We start from the raw sequence: 9,091 nt of genomic DNA on the forward strand, positions 1-9,091 counted from the left end.
CTGACGAATTAATAAAGAATAGTGCAATGTTTTTTTTTTTTTTTTTCGTTTTTGTAAGAAAGGTGAGATAACCCTCTATAAACCAAGTTCAAATAGAACAGTAGAAAGGGCAAATAAAAAGGGTTGTGGGTGTACTGAAAACTATCATTATTCTAACCATAGAAGACTGATAATTAGTTTTAGTAGAGGACAAATTTACATTGAATAACTGTAAACGAAACGTTAGGAAAACCATACAATTTTGTTATAGAGGTAAAAGAAAGATTACTAAAATTGTTGTTAGATGACATAAAGTCCCCTGGGCAACCACATGACTATTTAAGGTAACCAATAAATTAATATTTTGATTCTTTAAAGGGTAATATATTTGAAATAAAGATAGGTTAAAAAGTATGTATTGAAATCAATGTAACCCAAGGTCCGAACGAAAAATGTCTCCAAATAATTAAGGGACCTCATAGGGCATAGAGTATTAAAACATAAAAGAATATGATACGAGAACAGTAAATAAAGTTAGGGGTGCTATTGATAACTGATGTATAAAAGCTCATAGATGATTTAACATTTACCAGTATACTGACATAATTTACAAGATTAATAAAACAATGACAGCTGAGCAAAAAGGTTTCTATTGCATTTTGTAGGTAATGTTTTCAGTCTGGATAAAATAGAGAATCTGGTAATAAGTGAAATAGGTACCCTGTTACAATCAAGTTTACATGAATGTTACTAATGAAATTGAGAAAAAAAGAAAATATTAGAAAAAAAATTATAATGTAAATGTGAAATAGATGAATTATGTTATTCAAGATAATATGAATGAATATGAAGGAAGGGAAAATATTAAAAATATTTATGATGTAAAAGGGGAAATACTTAGGGCAAATTGAAGATAACTAATAGAACTGAAGAAAGGGAAAATATTAAAACAATTAAAGATGTAAAAATGTAAAAAAGATGAACACAGGAACGCTGTATGTTCAAAAGGTATTTTTAGGCACAACATAATTACACAGGAAATGGTGTATAGTAAATTCAAAGGTTTAAGTTATATTCATTGCACCTTTTCCCTTTGACAATTGAAAATAAAATGGTAAGTGTAGAAACCACATGAAAGTTGATATTTTCTGTATATAAAAGGATTCATTGGGAAGAAGGGGAAATACAAAGTAACAGAATTATATTAGCCTGTCAATGATTTATCATGTTTACAGGGATTGTTTTTGAATGGCATTGGAATGTTAGATTTCATTTATTTCAAATATGATCTGCCTTTAATTGTATTAAAATTGAGAGGTAAAATTATTGTTTATATAAATAAAACATAAACAGTCAAGGTATCAGCAAACCGCACTTATATTATACATATGAGATATAATCATTCATAAAATGTCTTTACTATGTTCCAAGTATGTTTCTTTATGTAATGATTAACATGTTGATTATAAAGCTTTATGAAACTGAGGTTTAAAACTAAATTTAGTTATGCTAATGTAATAGAAATTAAGTGTTTTGTACTCGTTATTTTGTGTCTTATAAAAAAAAGTTGACTAATTTCTATAGATGTTTAATAAGTTTTTGGTAATGTTTATTATCATGATTATGTGTGATGAGGTGAAATATTTTATTAAGAAATTGAGCAAAATGAGTGATATATTATTGAGCTTTACTGGGAAATAATTAAACAGATGGTTTCTTTGATTTAGTTTGTTGGATGTTAATGTGTATGAGTATAGCTTGCATAGAAATCCAAGGGTACGGGCCGAGTAGTGTCACGAATAGGTTTATTTCATTCATTATTGGAGAAAGATATCGGTAAATTAAATTGATTTTGTGGACAAGTATATTAAGAGAGATGGACACAGTAGTAGGGAGAGTCAAATCGGAGCGGCTAGGATGTTGTTTTTAGATTTTTCTAAACAAACTGATTTTGATTCATTATAAGAACAAGAACGAAAATGTGTTGGCACAAAAATAATGATTAACGACAAATGAAAACAGGACATCGTGAAGTGGTAAAGCGACGAAGGTCTGATAAACATTGAATTCCTCTCGAATGAAAGTGTCACCGAAAGTCTACACGATACCAGTAGCCATCTTGAGAAACGTCTTGAAATCTACCATATAAAAGTAAGAAAGTCCCCAAATCAGTCATTCATGTCCAGCCAGCGAAGGTCTGTTCGACCTTATAGCCATGGTCAGGCATTTGCCTACTACATTTTATCTGGAGGCATTGAGCAAAATCTGGGACCAGTACGTCCTAGATTTCGTCAATGTCGTCCACTGAATTGTAATATTCGTGGTCTTCATGCAAATATCCAAGACCTTGCAGTTGCGTCCAGACAGTATGATATTCTTTTGTGCTCAAACTTTGGATTCCAATATGAGACTCTCATCTTAGCTCCTTATAACAGGTTTTAAGAAGCCAATAATGCTGAAAAATGATGCCATCCCTAAGGGATGTCATGAGATTCAAGTAATAAAAGTTTGTGGCAGGCATAACAACTTCTATTTTTGTTCGATCTATCGGAATCTAGACATGGATGATTCTCTCTTCAATTGCTTTCTTACCATCTTGGCTAATATACAAGATGATAGAAAGGCCTCTTTTGATTTTGTTGGTGATTTCAATGTTCACCATAGGGAGTGGTTATGTTCTGTTTCGCCTACTGATTGCCATGGCTTAAGAGCTTTCGACTTTGCCTCTGAATCAGGCTGTGAGGAAATCATAAGTGAAGCTACTCAAAGGTGTAGTAACTGCTTGGACCTAGTATACACTGACTCCCTTGACGTTATAACAAGTAATGTTGGTTCTCTAGTCGGGATATCTGATCATGCCTTGATTCCATTAGTAGTGAAGACTGAGCAGCCTGTCCCTGATGTATCATAGTCATTTAAGATTCATATGAAATCTCAAGCAGACTGGGATGGAATTTTGCATGCTCTTTTTGGCTTGAATTGATCACAATTGTATAGTACTGTTGGCCCTTTGAATGAGAAACTAGTCAGCATAATTGATAGGTGAATCCCCTCTCGTGTGCTAAGGTACCGAGTGAAGGACAAACCATGGTTCAATGATGATTGTAGACATGCTTATTTGAAGAAACAGGAGGCCTATCATCTTTGGAAGGGTAACAGATCAGATTTGACCTGAAATAACTATACTCAGATTAGAGCATTTGCTTAGAGAGTTTATGCTTCAACTGAAAAGGAATACAATCTAACCATAAAAGAAACGCTTTCTGGTACAAACTAGGAACATGAATGGTGGACTACCCTTAAATCTGCACTCTTTGGTGTATATGCTGCAGTTCCCCCTTTACTTAAACTAGATGACTCAGTCACTCACTGTCCAAGGGAAAAGACAACCCTAACCCTTTTGGCTAATGTGTTTGGCATTAGTAAGCAGAGTAATGAGAAACTCGAACTTTCTCATTCCTGAGGCTAAACTAATTAGTTTAGCTTTTCGATCTCATGAAATTAAAGCTCTGTTGATGGACCTTGATGCTTATGGTATTTTTCCTTTTTTTTTATATAGCCTACAGATTTCTTACCTCCAAACCTATCTGTTATTTTGCACAAGTTAGCAAGAAGAGGGGCTTTTAGCCCTTGTTGGAGAATTGGTGATGTTACTCCACTCCATAATGTATTTGTGGTAGCTCTAGTCCAACTGATTACCACCCAATTTCCATAACTCCCATATTTTCTAAAGTTTTTGCACATCTTTTTGCAAAACGTCTTAAAAGGTTTTCCTGAAAGTAATCATTTGTTCATTAGTTTGCAATTTGGTCTTTGTAAATGCCTTGAAGCATGTGATGCCTTTTTACAATCTCCAATGCTGTACAAAAATCCCTTTATTGTGGTCAGGAAGTTCATATGATTAGACTTGATTTTAGTGCTGCCTTTGACCCTGTTAATTATTAGTCCCTTGTTTTCAAACTCAAACAGCTGGGAGTGGATGGGTTGTTTATCAGCATCATTATTGAATTTTTAAGTAATAGATCTTAAAGAGTAGTTATTGATGGGAACCACAGTAAGTATAGGAATGTGATATCTGGTATTCCATAGGGTAGTGTTCTTGGCCCATTACTTTTCATACTATATACACATGACGTGTTGGTTGGTCTAGAAAACAATGCAGATGATGCTACTCCCTTTGCATCAATTCCATCTCTTGAATGTAGATCTGGGGTTGCTGAATCCCTTAATAGAGATCTAGCTAAAATTAGTGCATGGTGTAAATTATGGGGTATGAAGTTGAATCCTAACAAAACTGAAAGTATGATTGTAAGTAGGTCAAAGACAGTGGCTCCTGAACATCCAGATCTCAGCATTGATAATGTTTCTTTAACTCTGTATGACTCTTTCAAACTTTAGATGTGATTCTCGATAGCACATTTATTTTGAGAAACACATTAGGTCTGTGTCTTCTTCAATTGCACAAAAAAATTCTCTTATTGAGAAATTCTTTTAAGAGTTTTGGTGATCAATCTATTTTGAAGAAGTGATTTGATTCATTCATTCTACATTGCTTCGAGTATTGTTCTCCTGTCAGGTCTTCAGCTGCTGATTTTCCTCTTAATTTGTTGGACAAGAACTTAGGGTCTATTAGATTTTTTATTCGTGATCTAGATATTAATCTCTGGCACCGTCGTTGAATTAGTTCATTATGCATGTTTCATAAGATTTGTCATAATTCTGACTATCCTTCACATTCAGATCTTCCTGGTCAGTTCCAACCTGTTCGTAATACTAGGCATACAGTTAATTCTAATAATCAGGCCTTCTCCATCATGAGGCTCAATACTATACAGTATTCTAGAAGTTTTATTCCAGCTGTGACCAAGTTATGGAATGATCTTCCTAATCAGGTACTTGAATTACTAGAACTTCAAAGGTTTAAACTTGCAGCAAATGTTTTTGTGTTGACAAGCTGACATAAGTCATTTTATAGTCTATATATGAATTATTTGTTTAAATAATGTTAATGTTTCTTAAGATATTTTATTTTAATTTTTCATTGCTTCTTATATCGTTTAGCCATTTCCTGGTCTCCTTTCCTCACTGGGATATTTTTTCCTGTTAGAGCCCTTGTGATTCAATAGCATCTTGCTTTTCTAACTAGGGTTTTAGCTTGGCTAGTAATAAAAATAATAATAGAACAGAAGGGTCCCCTATTCTGAAATTGACGACATCCAGCCATGGTGTAGAAAGAACCTTCTAGGAAGGTAGGAGATTGTCTGACTCCTGCTATTCAGTTATAAGTTTAAAAAAAACTACAAGAAAGAGAGCAGAGACCAAGAGACCAGTCCACATCTGAAGAAGAAAAGGAAACAGCAAGGTGCTCCTTAGAGGGGTAGAAAGTCTATGGGATTCTCACTCCAGAATGAAGATTCTACAATTTGTTCATGTCTGGGTTATGGCCCAGTGAAATCTTATAGTAATTTTTTTAAGCACAGTATTCCTCTAGTAGATTTAAAACTACGCAGTACTATTAGTACTCTGTATTTTCTGAGAAATTACCCTATTATTTCAAATTAAGAATTCATTATGTTACTGTGATATTAAAACAAATATAATTCCTGATTACTTAAGAAGCCCCACTATTAATCAATAATTGTTTATAGGAGGCTTAACAGTCCCTCACATCTATAGGAAGATCATGTTTGGTCTTAAGGATGTCTTCCTCATTTTGTGGTGATAGCCTATTTAATGTTTCTTCAAAATGTTCTTTTCATCTAGCTCTAATCTAAAATTCCTTAGAAGATTTTCCTTTTTATTTCTGACAGGTAACTCACCTCTCTTCCCCTTCTTTCCAGTGATTTCTCGAATGTCCTTATATGCATAGCTTATACTTGTACTTCTTCCACCTCTATCTAGAATATGTTCTATCTTATCTGCAGTAGAATCTATGAACCTTATTTTGTCTCTTCTACAACATCTCTTTACTTCACTATCAAGGTTCATATATTAGTTCATAATAAAGTCTGGTGTGGGTTGATTTTCTCTAAAGATTCAAAGTGAAGTTTTGTTATTCTTTTCTCTTTTATTTTTCATGTTTCACAACGCATCCACTACTTTCGTCTTACTCCACTTCCCTGTACATTGTGATGTTGGCAGATTCCTGAAAGAGCTCTTCAACATTTTATAATGTATATTATCTATCTCTACTTTTTCCTCCTGCTACAAACTGTAAATCTGTTCCTGCACTCTATAACATACTTTTAACTACTTTGTGGTTTTAGCTTATCAATGTAATATCTAGGATGTAGGTTTATATTAGCTTTCCCGGTCTTCTATTTGTGTGTAAGTGTTGAGACAACAAATTGGTGGTCGCTTCCTATATCAGCTCCCCGTCAAGATCCGACATCCAGTAGTGAGTTTTTACATTGTCTGGCTTTTGCTAATTGGTCAAATTGGTTGTGGTATTTTTCATATACATGTGAATATCAATTCATTAGCTAAACAAAAACTGGCAAATCGAACACCATTATCATTCATTTCCTCTACACCATAGACATCCATGCATTCACTAATACTATCATTATCATTACCTAATTGGCATTCATGTCTCCTATACAAAGAAGAATATCATGTTTTGGCACCTAGTTTCCCACCTCCTGTGATTTATCATAAAAGCTGTCCTTTCGTTTGGTATCTGCTCCATCAGTAAGGGCATAGCATACTATAATTGTCATACTGCCTTGACTAGATTTCAGCCTTACATTCGTAATTCTTTCATCCACTGGTTTCCATTCCTCTAATGCTTGCTCAGCTTGTTTGCTCAAAAGTATCTTACTCCTTGATAGTGAGTGCCATCCTTTCTCCCAGAGTGTAGCAGCAACTTTCTTCCGTTTAATGCTCTCTTTTCGATAACAGTCAATTTGTTTCAATGAGTGCACACATATCCAGGCTATATCTAATAAAAACTGCCAGCAGCTGCTCTAATATTCCATCCTGATTCAATGGTTTGCCATTCCAATTTCCAATGTTAAGCTTATTCTTTAAATTTATAAACTTATTCTTATTTACTAGCCGTGAGATTCTTCGCATCATTCCCCCTTGAGGGTTGCATGGACCAAGGGCCAAATCTACCAAATGTGATTTCATAGAAGTTTGATAAGCAGATTACTTGAGCTTTTACATTGGATTCGTTGCTTTCGATTCACAATAAACCTGTTGTTGATTTACTCCCAAGAAGATGGAGTTTCATCAGTGAGAGGAAGACAAGCAGTATGCTATCCCAATACATACCTACACTTGTTTAGTCCATCGGCTGGGGTAGTTTATGGGGTGTAGCCATTGTTGCTGAAGAAGCTTCTTGGAGACATAAGAGAGAGTTGAGTGTTTAGTGATGATCAGAAGTACAAAGCCATCCAAAAGGATGAGGCTGCTTCATACCTAATATAGTACATCTCCTAACACACCACTTACAACCCCCATATATTGTATATGTGTGTGTGTAAAGTTTTATGGCTTTGAAATTCTGACTGGTTTGCATATATATATATATATATATATATATATATATATATATATATATATATATATATATATATATATATATATATATATATATAAGCATATATAGTCAAATATATTTATATAGCAAACCAGTCAAAATTTTTAAGCAATAAAACTAACAGCCATAAATCCAATAGCCAAAAGCCCGACAGCAGGAATCCTGACATGCCAGGTTCCCGACATACCCAAAATTCCTACAGCTATAATCCAGAAAATTTGTATTCTAGCTAACAACCATACCCTAGCAGCCAGCCAAACAGTTTCTCAAAATAAGCGTCATTAGCACACTGAGGTTACCTGGCCCAAACTAGGTTGACTTTGGCCATTGTCTTGATTTTATCCACAGCAAATATCCATTTATTTCAATATATTTATACAAGCTATTATGAGAGAGTTAGAGAGAATCATTATCTTTTCCAATTCCTTAACAGAGAAAGTGAGAGATTATTATCCTTAGTAATTAACTTGAGAGAGAGAGAGAGAGAGAGAGAGAGAGAGAGAGAGAGAGAGAGAGAGAGAGAGAGAGAGAGAGAGAGAGAGAGAGAGAGAGATGTATAGGATTATTTATTTACTTTTTTTTCAGCGCATATTTACCACAATTGGAAGAGGAGGAGGGGAGGGAAAAATAAATCTGGAAGGAGGAATAATAAATTAATTTTCTTGAAATAATATTAAAATTGCAAAGAATTTATTAACATAATTTTACACCATAAGGAGCTAATTAGCAGGACAACTAGCCCACTCATAACTACTCCAGCTGGGTTTCTTATCACAAGTTCATCAAGGCATTTACATAATTCACTTGACAAATAACAAGCTTTAAACATAATAGTAGTAGTAGTAGTAGTAGTAGTAGTAGTAGTAGTAGTAGTAGTAGTAGTAGTAGTAGTAGTAGTAATGCTAAAGTAGTAGTGACAACAGCAAAGCAACGGTTGTAATAAATAAATATAAATAGAAAAGGGGTTTTCCGCTAAAGGAAACATCAGCTGGCATCGTATAAGTGTTTAACTGTTTATGCTAAAAATTGCTTAAAAATCAAGACGTTTATGAATTAATAAAGAGATAAATTGTGTGGTTTTCGACGAAGATAGTCGAAAACATTTTTATTACGCTGTTCGTGCATCACCTTGGCGATCCGTTCTTCAGGAATATTTTTTTTTTTTTTTTGTCTTTTTTGTTCAGGAGATTTTTCAGTTTGATTGTTGATTTGCTGCTCCTCTTTTCGTAACTCTTTGATTATGTTATGAAGTCCAATAGGAATTCTTACAATGATGTTTTCCCACCTCTTATGCCAGGCTTCTACATTTTGCGTGCGTAGAATTTCCAATTGCATGGAGACCTGCACTGCCCACATGATAGGAGGAAATAATGATGGGGGACTATAACACTAGCATTACATAAACGTAATTACTTTCAAAACACATAATCGTAACCTTCCCTTCTTCTGGCAAATGTGATTTTAAAGCTTGGAATGCTTATGGAATTTCCTACGTTGGCAGAAATGCCAAAGCAAATAAATGTAAAATCCTTAAACCAAAGTTTTTATCATTGCTGTAGCGAATTGATA

Source organism: Palaemon carinicauda, chromosome 21, assembly GCF_036898095.1.
Source record: "Palaemon carinicauda isolate YSFRI2023 chromosome 21, ASM3689809v2, whole genome shotgun sequence".
NCBI lineage: Eukaryota > Metazoa > Arthropoda > Malacostraca > Decapoda > Palaemonidae > Palaemon > Palaemon carinicauda.